This window comes from Pleurodeles waltl, chromosome 3_1 (assembly GCF_031143425.1).
Source record: "Pleurodeles waltl isolate 20211129_DDA chromosome 3_1, aPleWal1.hap1.20221129, whole genome shotgun sequence".
NCBI classification, from domain to species: Eukaryota; Metazoa; Chordata; class Amphibia; order Caudata; family Salamandridae; genus Pleurodeles; species Pleurodeles waltl.
Genome location: NC_090440.1, coordinates 1,109,342,152 through 1,109,355,666, shown reverse-complemented (window position 1 = coordinate 1,109,355,666; position 13,515 = coordinate 1,109,342,152). Strand labels below are relative to the sequence as shown.

Genomic DNA, 13,515 nt, shown 5'->3' with positions numbered 1-13,515 from the left:
CTGGGAGTGACTAAGTCAACCAGGTAGGTGACCTCAACTTTTGTCTCCACAATAGTGTGGGGGCCACTCCAATTATCTTGGAGTGCCCTGGGAGATACAGGCTCCAGGACCCATACTTCCTGTCTAGGCTGTTAAACAGTCAGCACAGCCTTCTGGTCATGCCAGTGCCTCTGCAGTTCTTGGCTGGCCTGAAGACTTTGAGATGCCCTCTTCAAGTATTCAGCCATTTTGGATCTTAGGCCTAATACATAATCTATTATGTCCTGTTTGGAGGTCTTGAAAGGTTGCTCCCAATGTTCCCTTGTCGGGTAGGCTGTTATTATTCTAATGAGACTACTGGATTTTGAGCAGCAGAATCGCCCGTGGTGTGGGAGACTAAGTCGAACCCACCGCAGCTGACATCCGTCGCTCTAATCCGGGTTTTGCTCAGGCTAACTAGCAGCGCCTCATCTCCAACTAAGGGTAGGGATGACTGGGCAGCCGAGTGCATGACATACTTGGCTTCTCAGGGAAGTTGTGGTCACTCAGGTCTCATCCAGTTCTCTCATTTACAATTCAGTCTCACATATAAATGACAAATAGAGGCAGTATATGTTTCAATAATAGGTTTAATAAAATGACTGCATCTAAGATAGCAAAGCGTAAGCTGCAACAACCAGGGCGACACAACATGACAGTATTACAACTGTGACTAGCAGAGTGAAGCACAAGAATAATGCTATCATATTGTCACTGTAATCAATGGACTAGCTCCTACCTAGGCTAAGATAGAGCACAACATGTTAAGCTCTAATTCTGCCCTTCAGGTTCCCCTGGGAAGACATCAACCCCCAAACCTGAGCACAGGCCTGTAGTCTGCATTAGCATCTGTAGCGAAGCATTCAGCAATCAGCATACAGTCGTGGTTCTCTGACTGGTATCTCCCTCTAACGTGTAAGGGACAAAAAAGTGTTTTTATAGTAACACAGCTGATGTTCTGAGAAAACGTCACCAACGTAAGGATGTGTGTTTTCTACAAATGTTGGAGACTAAACTTCTAGCACGCTCACCGGCAATGTACTGTGCTGTAGCCTTGGAAGAAGCACAGAGTGATCAAGAATGTCTTGTTTGAGAACAGAGTGCTGGCCTAGGCAAAAACAGTTAGGTCAACAGAAATAAAACAAGACCGTAAAAATTGTTATTTTAACAATACTAAGATGAAGCCGAATAAAATAAATCTAGGTTAAAGTGCACAGCGGCCTAGTGTGTTAAAATAACGTGCATGGAACTATAACTAAAATGGCTACACAACACCCTCACAAGGTCAATTGGACCCCTAACAGGTTGTCCAAACAAATGCTCACAGGGGCTGTAGCCCACTCCCTTTTGTGGAACTTCTCTGTAGGCGAAGAGGAGGCAAGTCAATAAGGTATCCCATCTCCTTCTGAGTATTTCCTGAGAGTCCCATGATCATGCCTTTGAGGGTTTTGTTGAATCTCTCAACTGACCCATTTGTTTGTGGATGATAAGGGGTGGTAAATTTCTATGTTACACCACGCTCCATCCACATGGCTTTAAAGTATGTAGACATGAAGTTAGCAGATCTGTCTGACACCACCTCCTTAGGAATGCCCACCCTGGAAAAGATTCCTAGGGGGGCCTTGGTCACTGCAGGAGCTGTAGAGGTCCTAAGGGGAATTACTTTTGGGTATCTGGTGGCATAGTCCACCACCACCAGTATAAAACTGTTCCAAGAGGCAGCTGGAGGGTCCAGGGGGCAACAATATCCACCCCTACCCTATCAAAGGGTACCCCAACCACTGGTAGTGAAATTAGGGGAGCATTCGGAGTGCCACCCGTCTTGCCACTAGCTTGACAGGTTACAAAGGAGCAACAAAACTCCTTTGTGTCTTCAGACATGTGGGGCCAGTGGAAGTGAGGTAAAACTCTGTCCCAATTCTGCTTTGCCCTAAATGGCCTGCTAGGGGAATGTCATGGGCTAATGTCAACAAGAACTCCCTAAACCTCTGAGGAATGACCAACCTACTGGTGGCACCAGATTTGGTGTCCCTAGCCTCAGAATAAAGGAGGCTGTTGTCCCATTAGATCCTATGGGTCCCACTGACATCTCCTGCTTCCATAACTGCAGCTTGCTGCCTCAGACTGTCCAGAGTAGGACAGGATTACTATTCTAAACTAATTTCCTCCCTAGTAGGCCCTCCTGCACCAAAGAGCTCAGCTGTATCAGCTTTAAGCTCATCTGGTGTAGGTTCCACCCAGGGGCATGTTCCTCTCCCTCAGGAATGGGATCCTCACAGGAAGTTTGAACAAGTAGTAACTTTAGGACTTCTCTGGGCCATTATTTCAGGCTCCTGTGCACCTTGTACTCTGAGCTTTTTAGTCAGGGATACCAAGCATTACTGCATGGGCCTCGAACTCCATTTCAGCCCAAGCTGAAGTCTCCAAATCATTACCCAACAGACACTCCACAGGTAGATCAGTGGATACCACAACTTTCTTTGGGTTATTAACCCCCCCCCCCCCATGTAAAGTCAACAACTGCCATGGGGTGGCACAGAGTGTTATTATGAGCATCAGTCACTTGATATGCATGACCAAGTAGGTGTTGTTCAGGTGACACCAGTTCTCCAGTCACCACTGTGATAATGGCACCTGTGTCCCTGAAGGGCTCAGCCTCAACACCATTTATTAATGGATGCTGCCTGTACTGATCCTTTTTAAGGGAACAAGCAGCTAGGGTAGGAAGGTCAATGCCACCATCAGAGACCAACATTGCCTCAGTGGTCTCCCTAACTAACCCAGAGCACACTACAGTCCCCAAGGTGAGCCCAGCTACACTTCTGGACTGACTATTGCTACCACTATTATTACTAATACCAGGGGCACTAGGGGTAGAAGTGGTCTAAGTAGTAGGCCTGGTGCTCTTGTTAGGACAGGTGCTGTCACCTGCCCTATGGCCTTTCTGCCTAAAAATGTAGCACCAAGGTTTCTTGTGGGCAGAGGAAGAGGACTTAAACCCACCCCAGAAGACTTTTGTGGGCCCGATGAAGACTCTTTCTTTGTTTTGTCCCCACCCTTGTCCTGATTCTTAGGAGAAATTCTTCTTCTTGGAGACACCCCCTGATGAGGTTTTCCTACCCACCCTGGTATGGACCCATTTGTTTGCCTTCTTACCCAATTCCTGGGGAGAAGTCAGATCTGAGTCCACCACTGATGCAGTGATGTTCAATTATTAAGAATGTGCTCTCTCACAAGCAGATTATATGAAAATCATGCACATTGCTACCACACAACCAGTCTTCCAGGTACTTGAAAGAGCAGTCCATGAAATTAACCCAATCTTCAGGACTCCTTCCTAGTCGCCCTGAACGTGATTCTGTACTCCTCAGTGGTTAAGACAAAACTATCAAGGAGTGCATTCTTGAGTCCCTGATAGTTATCAGCATCCTCTTCTCTGACAGTGAGGAGCTTGTTCCTGCCTTGATCAGAAAAACAGAGCCACACAGTTGCTGCCCACTGTCTTTGAGGGACCCTCTGAACTTTACAGGCCCTCTCCACTGCAGTGAACCACTCGCCGATATCATTCCCAAACTTGTAAGGTGGAACAATCTTACTTAGGTTCATAAGATCATAGGAGTCCTCCCCGATGTCCCAAAACTTGTTGCTGCCACCATCGGTGGTAGCCCCAAACTCTGTATTTCCCTTTCCACTGCCAAGAACTCTCTATCTAGTGTTAACTGGTGCTGCTACAGCCTCAGTTTGGCCTCCTCTAATCTTGGTTTACTGAACTCCCTGTCTAGGGAGTCCCCCCTTGAGTTAGAGTGGCGGGTCCCATCTGATAATGATGAGACATGGGTGTGGAAAAATGAGGAGGACCTATCCCTCCTCCTGGAGATCCTCTGCACCAACCCCCTAACCTATTTATGTGTCCACACTTCTCACTTTCGTGAGTGCTCCCTGCAGAACTTGTGTGTTCCCAGTTTCTTCCTGACCCTCCCCAGCAAGATCTAAGGCTTCCCTTTCTAGGACTGTGGGGGTCAGTCTCTCCCTCCTGCTCCACAGTGCTCTATCAGCCTGAAGGAGCAATCCTAGAAGGAGAGTCTTGTTGGGATTTCTCCCTGTCTTTAGCTTCCTGAAAGCACACATTTCCCTTTATTCATGAAAGGTAAGGCTCTCCTACCTAGAGTATGAGGCCTCAGTTGTGTCTTCCACTAAAGACATTTCCCTTGAGTAGTGTGAGTGCACCTTCCTACTCTAAGTATTTGGACTTCCTAAGAAAGTTTAGAGAAGGAGCTATGCCAGTCCCCCAACTTACCTAAACTAGGAGTCTAGTGGTCCTAAATACTAAGTGTAGTGTACCCTATAAATTAATAGTGGACTTTCCTGTGGAACGTTACCAGTGACAGAGTGGTAAGGCAATTACAAGTGTCTTACCCTGTGAAACTCCATGAACAACGTGTTGGGAACAACGCAGATGTTTCCCAAGCAAATGTAACCACGCTTGCCAGAATAATGACTGCCTTTTTCTCTGACTTAACCACGCATGTGCTGAACAATGCATATGTGTGGTTAAGGCAGAGTGGATCGGGAAAGGACGCGGTCAGGTAAGTGGGGTTGGGATAGGGATGGTGTAGTTTTTAGGGGAGAGAGGTGGATAAAGGGCATGAGGTGAGGGTGTTGGGCAATTTTTTTTTAGGAGAGGGGTGGGGGTGTTTGGGATTTTTTTTTAAGGGTAGGGCTTGGGGTGGGGGTTGCGCAGGGTTGGGGTGAGTTTTCAGGGGTGGGGTGGATAAAGGATGGGTGGGGGGTTGGGCAATGTTTTTAGCGGCTAGGGTGGTGGGGCACCGGGGGGTTTGAGAGGTTTTTTTAGGGTAGATCTGGAGAGGGCGCGGTCAGGTTAGTGGGGCTGGGGCAGGGTTGGGGGTAGTTTTTAGGGGTAGGGGTGGATTAAGGGCTTGGGATATGGGAGGTTGGGCTTATTTTATTTTTTAGGGCGGGTGGGGAAGGATCATTTTTTAGGGGTGGGGTGGTCTGGGTCATTTTGTTTTTAGGGTGGGAGGTCAGGGAAGGTTTAAGGACTCAGGGTAGGTGGGGATGTCGGGGTATTTCAGTTTTTAGGGGCAGGGGTGGGGGGTTGGGGTAGTTTTGTTTTTAGGGCTGGTGGCGGGGTCATTTGTTTATAGGGCAGGTGGAGGGCTCAGGGAAGTTTTTAGGGCTCAGGGTGGGTGGGAATTGTCGGGGTAGTTCAGTTTTTAGGGGCAGAGTCGGGGGTTGTAGAAGTTGTGTTTTTAGGGCTGGTGGCGGGGTCTGTTGTTTATAGGGCAGATGGGGGGTGGGGGAAAGTTTAAGGGCTTGGGGTGGGTGGGGGTGTCAGGTAGTTAAGTTTTTAGGGGCAGGGGTGGTGGGGCCGGTTAATTTTGTTTTAAGGGGCAGGGTGAGGGGGTCAGGCTAGTTTTGTTTTTAGAGCAGGTGGGGGTTGGGGTAGTTTAAGTATTAGGGGTGGGGTACTTTTGGGCCTTAGGGCGGTGGGGGATGGCATGATAGAATAAAGCATGCCATTCACACATGCCTTTACTAGGCATGCTTTTACAATGAAAGATTGCTGTAAAGGCATGCGTGGAAACAACGAGGTCGTTGTTCTGACTACGTTAAGGCATGCATGGTTCCCGCATGTGTTGTTCCATCATACATTCGTCTTATCCCACCGCTGCACCACCAACGTAGGAAGCTCACCTGGTGTGTGGTGAACATCTGTGTGTTTCCACCTTATACCAGGTCCAGGCAACCTCTTTTTAGTTAGCAATGGGGTCTAGTAAGCCAGGGCTCTCTAGGGTAGCTATAGATGAGCAGCCAAGACTAAACTAGGAGGAGAGTAAAGCACCTGCACTACCACACTAGTCACATAGTAACTTATCTCACATGAAAGGAACCACAGAGTTTCAAACTTAAAGGTACTTTTTAATAGTAACACTAGACTAGATGACTTATAGACAGTCTCCCAAATGGAGGTATGTACACACTATATACACAAAATTAGTATTAGGAATTAGCATATGGGAACAACAAGCATTGGCAAGAAATAGTAGAAAAATAACTAGGGCCCTATGGAAGGGTCAAACCATATACTAAACTAGTGATGCAAAGTTAGGTTCCCCACACAAGGATGTGGAGTAGTTTGTGGGGAGCTGAGAGCAATCAGGACCCCAAGAGGTGAGTACTTGGATGATCCCCAGCGACCAGGACAGCAGAGGTAAGTTACCTGGCTTTCCCACAGACTAACAAGGGGACTTAGAAAAGGAAGTTTGCAAGTAAAGGACCAGACAAGAGGAACCCAAAGGTGGATTCTGGAAGAAGAGGACCTGCAAAAGAAGGGGACACAATCAAGTCCATGATGGCCTGTCCAGACCAGGCAGGAGCCATTGCCCACCCTTCCGTGGGTGAAGATCTGTGTCACCGAAGAAGAATGACAACCAGCCGTGAAGTCCAGGAGCTGCAGAGGAGTCCCTGGAGTCATGTCCCACACCAGCTGTTGGATTGCAGAGAGATCAGTAGTCGGGAAGACCACCAACAGGCCTTGGCAAATGCTAACCAGGGCAGAAGAGGAGTTGCAGAGCTGAAGAGGACAAGCAAGGTTCTAGGGACCCAACCCTTGGAGGGAAGTCCAGGCTGACCCTCAGAAGTCGGGACATCCAGCAGAAGCAGTTGCATGACCCACAGGCAACCCACTGGCAGCAGGCACAGTAAGTTGCAATGAGGCCCAGTCAGCACACCTAGGGAGGAGTCCCATGTCACTGGGGCAACAAAGGAGAAACCATTCTTGCAAGGATGAAGTGCTGTAGGCCGGGGCTACTTGGTGCCTAAAGATCCCTCAGAGCAGAAGTCAACAAGCCTTGGCTGCTGCAAGAGTCACGGTGCACAGGGATACCGTCTTACAAGGAGAGGCAAGGGGTCACCGTCTCCCAAGTTGGAAAGAAGGCAGCGAGACCAAGAGGACCATTCCAACCCACCACCTTTGTTGCAGGATCCACGCAGTTCCAGAGGAAAGCAGATCCATGCAGCCAGACATCGTTGCCTTAGGTACCTGGAGGTCTCTGGACTGGTGCAAACTGGTTTATGCAAGGAGGGCAGCAATTTTGTCCTTCAAAGCAAACTGGTGGCTTGGGGAGGCTACCCCTACCCAGCCTTTTTACAACTATTTCCAAGGAAGATGGTGTTGCATCCCCTCTCCAAAAGGGAAACTCTTTGCCCTGCCTTCCTCTGCTTGAGCTGATCAAGCACCAGGAGGGCAGAACCCTGTCTGAGGGGTGGCAGCAGTGTGGGCTGCCCGTCTACCATGGAAGAATGGGAGGTGCAATACTTGGGGGGCCTCTAAGGAGCCCCCAGAGTGCATGGAAACATGCCACTAATACTGCCATCTGTATTGGGATAGGATTCTGACATGTTTGATAATGAACATGCCTAGGTTCGGAATTACCATTATGTAGCTGGACCACAGGTAGGTAGCTGTGGCCAGTAGATGGGTAAAATGACTTTCCCACACTTACAAATTCCAGTGCTTTGGAACTAGAGTTCGAAAGGGGCACCTCTGCTCATGCAAGGGTGCCCTCACACACAGGGTCAAGCACCCTGCCCTTTGGCCTGAAAGGGCATGACATAGGGGTGACTTACGATGTCCTGGTGCAGCGACCAGCAGTGAAAGGGTGTGTGCACCTTTTCACGCAAGCTGCAATGGCAAGTCTGCAGAAGCAGTTTGCATGGGCTCCCATGGGTGGCATAATACATGCTGCAGCCCATGGGGGTCCCCTGGTGTACCAATGCCTTGTTACCCGAGTACCATATATTAGGGACTTAAAGGGGTACTCCACTATGCCAATTGTGGGGTGTAACAAGTACCAGGGTAACCAGCTGTGGAGGAACAAGCAAAATCACTGGGGTCCTGGTTAGGAGGATCCCAGTGAAAACAGTCTAAAGACCGTAACAGACAGGCAAAAAGTGGGGGTAACTATGCCAAAAGAGTGACTTTCCTACAAAAGGTCACCCACATTTGAAATGCCTATGATGTCCAATTCGGCAAATCCCCCTTTCGCCCTCAGTGTGTCCAGTTTGACAGTCCCATAAGGGTGTGGCTTGCGAAATTTGGTCCCTCCAGCCTAGGACATTTGTCTCCACGTGCCAGAGTTTGAGAGTGACTGCCACTGGGTTTAGAATAGGCGCCCTACTCTTACCTCCATATATGGCCCCAAGGAACCCACCTCCCGCCCGGGCTTCATCACGTCTATCTAAACGGAAAACTGATTCACCCTCAGGGGCATGGACGCATTGATTAATTACTACCAGTTGCACCACCCAAAATTATTTCTGTATGTCTGGTAGGGAAAGTAGACTGAGGGGACTAAGTAAGGGGTGTTTTGGAGCACATATAAAAAGTGTGGTAGTGCCATCATTTGGAATAGTGCTGCCTTCCCTATAAGGGACAGAAGCAATGCCCGCCAGTGTTTAAAGTCTCTCTTTAAGCGTTCCAGCAATGGCTCTAGATTTTTAGTAAAGAAGACATTCTGGTCCGCTGTGACATATATCCCTAAGTAGGAGAGCCCTTCAGTGACAACAGTAGCTTTGCAGTCTCGGAGTACTCACAGGTAGGGCCGTGCAGCATATAGATCAAGGATTTGTTCCAATTTATAGTGTACCCCAAGTGCTGGCAATAGAGCGCAAATATATGCATTATTCTGTCTAGTGTAATGGTCAGATCTGAGATATATAGCAATATGTCATCAGCGTACAAGGAGATTCTGTCCTCCCAGTCATTGAACCACCAGAGTCCTCTGACTAGGGGATCAGGCCTAATCCATGCTGCTAGTGGCTCTAGTATCAGGCCAAAAATAAGGGGGGAGGGAGATGGGAAGAGGGCAGCCCTGTCATGTATCACGTTGAAGGCAAAACACAGATGATGGCCCTCCATTCACCTTTACCTGTGATAGTGAGTTTGTGTACCAAAGATGCATCCAGGCCTGATAGGATGAGCCAAAGTCAGTTTGGGCAAGAAATTCAAACCGAAAGGGCCATTCCACCATATCAAAATCCATGCATTCATCCAAAAAAACACAAATGCATCTTATCGGATAGTGGCTGCTCATCCCAAGATGCCAAGTAGGTGCAGCAGACTGATGCAGTTTGCGGCCCGGCATGAAACCAGATTGATCTTGATTAATCAGTGTTTTGATCACTCATACCAGACGTGAAGCCTACAATTTTGCTAAGATCTTACATTCTGCATTTAGCAGGGAACGGGTCTATATGAGGCACTCTGTTCTGGCAGTTTGCTATCTTTATGAAGAACCACTATGCTGGCTGATCGTTGATCTCTGGGCAGGGATACCAGTTCACTGCCCTCTATGAACATACATAAGAGGTGAGGCACTAATTTAACTCCTTCAATTTTATAATGCTCTATGGTCAGCCCGTTGGGACCCACTGCTTTGTCAGATATTAAGTCTCGGATGGCTTGTACAATTTCCGCTTCAGTAAGGTCTTAGTCAGGAAGGGCTCTATCTGAGTGTGAGAGGCCTGGGAGGTGAATGTGTGTCAAAAATTCCTGTGCTTCCTCAGCCATGGCTAAGAGTGTCGGGGAGTAGATCTGTGTGTAATAGGCCGCAATAACATACACCACATCTGTCCTGTCTCTTACCCATTGCCCCCTATCAGTCTGTATTTCGAGGACGCACCGTTTGCCTTCCTCACTTTTATCAAGCCAGGCCAATAGTTTCCTGGCCCCGTCTCCTACCTCGTATAGTCAGTGTTGTGCTGCTGGGTGACTGACCCTGGCGGCTTCTTCAGCTATGTCCCTATATTCCTTCTGCTAAATTACTAAATTGTGGCGCAAGTCTCAGCAGTCTATGTCACTAAGCCTGGATTCTAAATCCATAATCTCACTTTCAAGTGACACTAGTCCCTCTCCTTTTATAACTGTCTTGTACACTTCCCCTAACACCTGTGGTGAGTCTATTGAACCCTGATGTTCCTCAAAGTACATCTCCATAGCTTTGTGAATGTCCACTTGAATATGGGAGATCTTTAGGTGCCAGGGCTAAATGGCCGATCTCTCTAAAGTGCGGAAAGAGAGGAGACAAAGTAAGGATGTAATCAATACGTGAAAGGCTACCATGTGCCCCAGAGTGGAATGCGTATTGCTTCATGGTGGGATTGTGAGCGCACTAGGTGTCCACGAGTCCCAGCGCTTTCAGAAAAGTCTGCTAGGGGACTGCGTGGGGATTCAACTCGCCTAGGTAGCCACCGGTCTTCAGAGTTGCAGAGGGTGCTGTTAAAGTCTCCACCCATCACAAATTCACCTACAGGGATGCTTAAGAGGAGGGTACTCAAGTCTGCATACATAGCATCATGCAATCTGGTGGGAATGTACACTAAGATGACGTTCATCATTCGCCCCTCCCACACCCCATTTCTCCAGAGTGTGTCACTCCAGATATTTTTGATAGTGATGGGTGTCATTCTGTGCACTAGGATTCACAGCCCCGGAGCCCATGGTATAGCCAGTATGAGCTAACATTCTATTTACCCACTTTTCTAGGGCGATATATATGCTACCTTGTAGGTGTGTTCTTGCAGGAGTACTATATCAGGTGAGTGTCTTAAGAAATTGCAGTATCATCCCTCTCTTGATTTTGTATCCCAGCCTGCTGACATTCAAGGATAGCACTTTCAATCTAATTACACCCATCTTTGTATCCACAAGCGTGGTGGGTTGTGTGACCCTGGGCTGGCCCTGGTCGGTGCAGTGCGAGGAAGGAATTCCATACTACAGCTCTTACAACGGAGCATCATTGTGTGGGTAATACAATGTTACATAGGAAACTGTTCAACAAACACAACAAAATTCCCAACTTACCGTCCCTCTTTGCCTCCCTGCATTGCAGACAATAACATGCCCACCAACAATGCAGCGTGCCTGTCGCCCCAACAAAACATACTAACTTTGGGTCAGTGGGGACAAATCCTGAGGGTCCTCCATCAGCACCCCTAGAGAGAACAAGAGGAAAAACCCTTATTACCAAAGCATTACACTGGCTCCTATGGAGTAGACAGTCGTCCCTTCTTGCAGTTTCTTCTCTGCTGCACTGATCAAGTTTGTACCTGCGGAGCATAAGTTTTAATCCAATCAAACTACGGACTAGTCATTAATAGTTTCATCAGGGGATATTGCAACCTGGAGCCTGGTCCTGGAATATTTACGCTGTCCGCTGCAGTCAACATGTTCCTGGTGGTTGGCAGCTCCATCCTGGAGGTCCGGAGTGAGAGGTCTCCCCCATTGCTTGTATGAGTATGCCCAGGTTTTCTGTCCTTCCACTTTCCTCCAGCCCTCAAGCCAATCCCAGAACTTTTTTGGTGTTGCAAAGTACTATGTTTTGCCGTCTGCTGCCATTCACACCTTTGAGGGAAAGATCATTGAATATTTCATGTCTCAGTCCCTCAGGGCATGTTTGATTTCAAGGAAGCAATGTCGCTGTCTTCGGACTTTGATGGTGAAGTCCGGGAAAAGCGTTTTACTGGGTGAGTGGTGACACCGCTCAACCCATCAGCATTATTATGACTCGATCTCTGTAGCTGAAGATACGGGCTATGATTGAGTAAGGTGGCCTGTCTGGCTTTGGTCGGAGCCCTGGGCCGGATGTTTTGTACTCATTTGTGACACGCAGATGTGGATACTTTCTTTGTTGAAATTATATTTTGTGTTTTGGGGATATAACATCTGCGCAGTGGTAAATGTTTTCTGATCTCATCAGAATAAAAAGAATTGTCTACACAATCTTGTGAAGGCTGTTGAAGTCCTTCATAGGACGAAACGTGTTGGCTGGGCTGAAGTATTGATTATAGATGAAATATAAGTAAAGACGTTATTACTGGAATCCGTTTGGCTCACTCTTTGTATATGGATTGACAGAAGAAGATTTTGTGTGACGACTGTACAGATTAATTTACATTTTGAAAAAATGACTGTGTTCCCTCTTTTGAGATTTGTTATGTATTTATATTTTGGTTACTGGGCAGTGTTACCACAAGGGGTTGAGCCTTATTTGGAGACATATTTGATACATACTTCAGTGCTGATTTTCTAGAACCAACACAGCTCTATCTGTTGTGCTTGCTAATTTACCATTGAACTTTAATTTTGACTTTTTAAGTAGCGTGCTACTTGCCGCAAGGTGCTTCAATGTCTCATTAGGGGTAGTAAGAGCTATATAAATTTAATTTACCATGACAGTCATTTTTGGGCCGTAGAATGAAAGAAGGTGCATAACCGGGTTCCGGCAGTAGTTACCATGCTGTCCCTATAAACATGGGCAGCTCTGTAATACAACCATGGAAACTTGGCGAGAAGCCATTTCATTAAGACCACCCAACCTTTGCAGTCTCTCCAAAGTTTTTCAGGGTCCCTTGTCAACTTCTGCTTGATCTAGTACGTTTTCTTACTCTCTCAGGTGTGATCCTGCAACAGAGACACATTTTTAAGAGAAGGCATGGGAAACGAATCAGCCTGTACAACATACATAGCAGCATCAACTGTTTGGTATAGGGCAGCCTTTCTAGTTGCCAAACCAGCATGGACATTTGCCTGGGACACTTGATCATGTGGGTATTGGTGGGAATAGCATTTTATGACTGCAACTTGTTGGGGCAACATCATCACATCTAACAAATTCTGCACATATTGACCATTTTCAATTGGCTTTATGGTGGATGTTAGAAATCATCTTTGCATTCAGAGCAGCCCAAAGTCATGTGTCGATCCAAGCACATACTTGGAATTTGTGTATCTGCTTATAATCTTTTTCTCTGGCAGAATACAGACTTGAGTGAGTGTTATGAGTTTGGAAACCCGAGCAAACCAAACATAGGGCAAGCAACATCTTTCAACAATCTGATGTACAAGCACAGCAGAACCTTCAACCAGGACACTGCTGTCTCTCGAAGACATGAATGATCCACAAAATACATACATGCACAGTTCCATATGGGAGAGTCAGTAAAACCAACACAGAGTTTGGTTATATATGCAGTTACAACAAGACAATAATGAGGTTCTCTGAGGGTGGGAAAGCAGCAATAGTTTATAACTAAAGAATCTGGCAGCAGAAAGGTCTTGAGCTTTGCTTGAGAGGAGAAGGGCAACAGCAGCATGGGGCACAGCCACAATCAGAGTTATGCTCAATACAATGTTTTCAGAGGCTTCAACAAGATGAGAAGAAGCGGCTATAGAGCAATGGAATAATAGGCTACATACTTTTATGATCCCCATGATCTGGGACCAGTACTGCAAAATCTGCAAAACAGATAGGAACTAATGAGCAGGTGCCAGACTCTTCTCATGTGTAATAATAAGAGAAGACCTTGATGAAATAGATACATGTATCACAACAAAGAGCTGACTGCTACTTTCTGAAATCCTCAATTCAATGTGCCAACTTCAGAGCGAGGCTATGCTTACAAGAATGGTTACGC

The 13,515-nt window shown here is 47.1% G+C and overlaps 1 long non-coding RNA gene across 1 annotated transcript in view; it reads right to left on the bottom strand.

The window, feature by feature from the left end:
• Nucleotides 1-590: 590 nt before the first annotated feature.
• LOC138284993 (uncharacterized) overlaps nucleotides 591-13,515 on the bottom strand; it is a 49,374-nt gene continuing 36,449 nt past the window's right edge. The window contains exon 2 of the long non-coding RNA XR_011201489.1: nucleotides 591-12,502. This is a non-coding gene — a long non-coding RNA (uncharacterized lncRNA). The remainder of the gene's footprint in view (nucleotides 12,503-13,515) is intronic.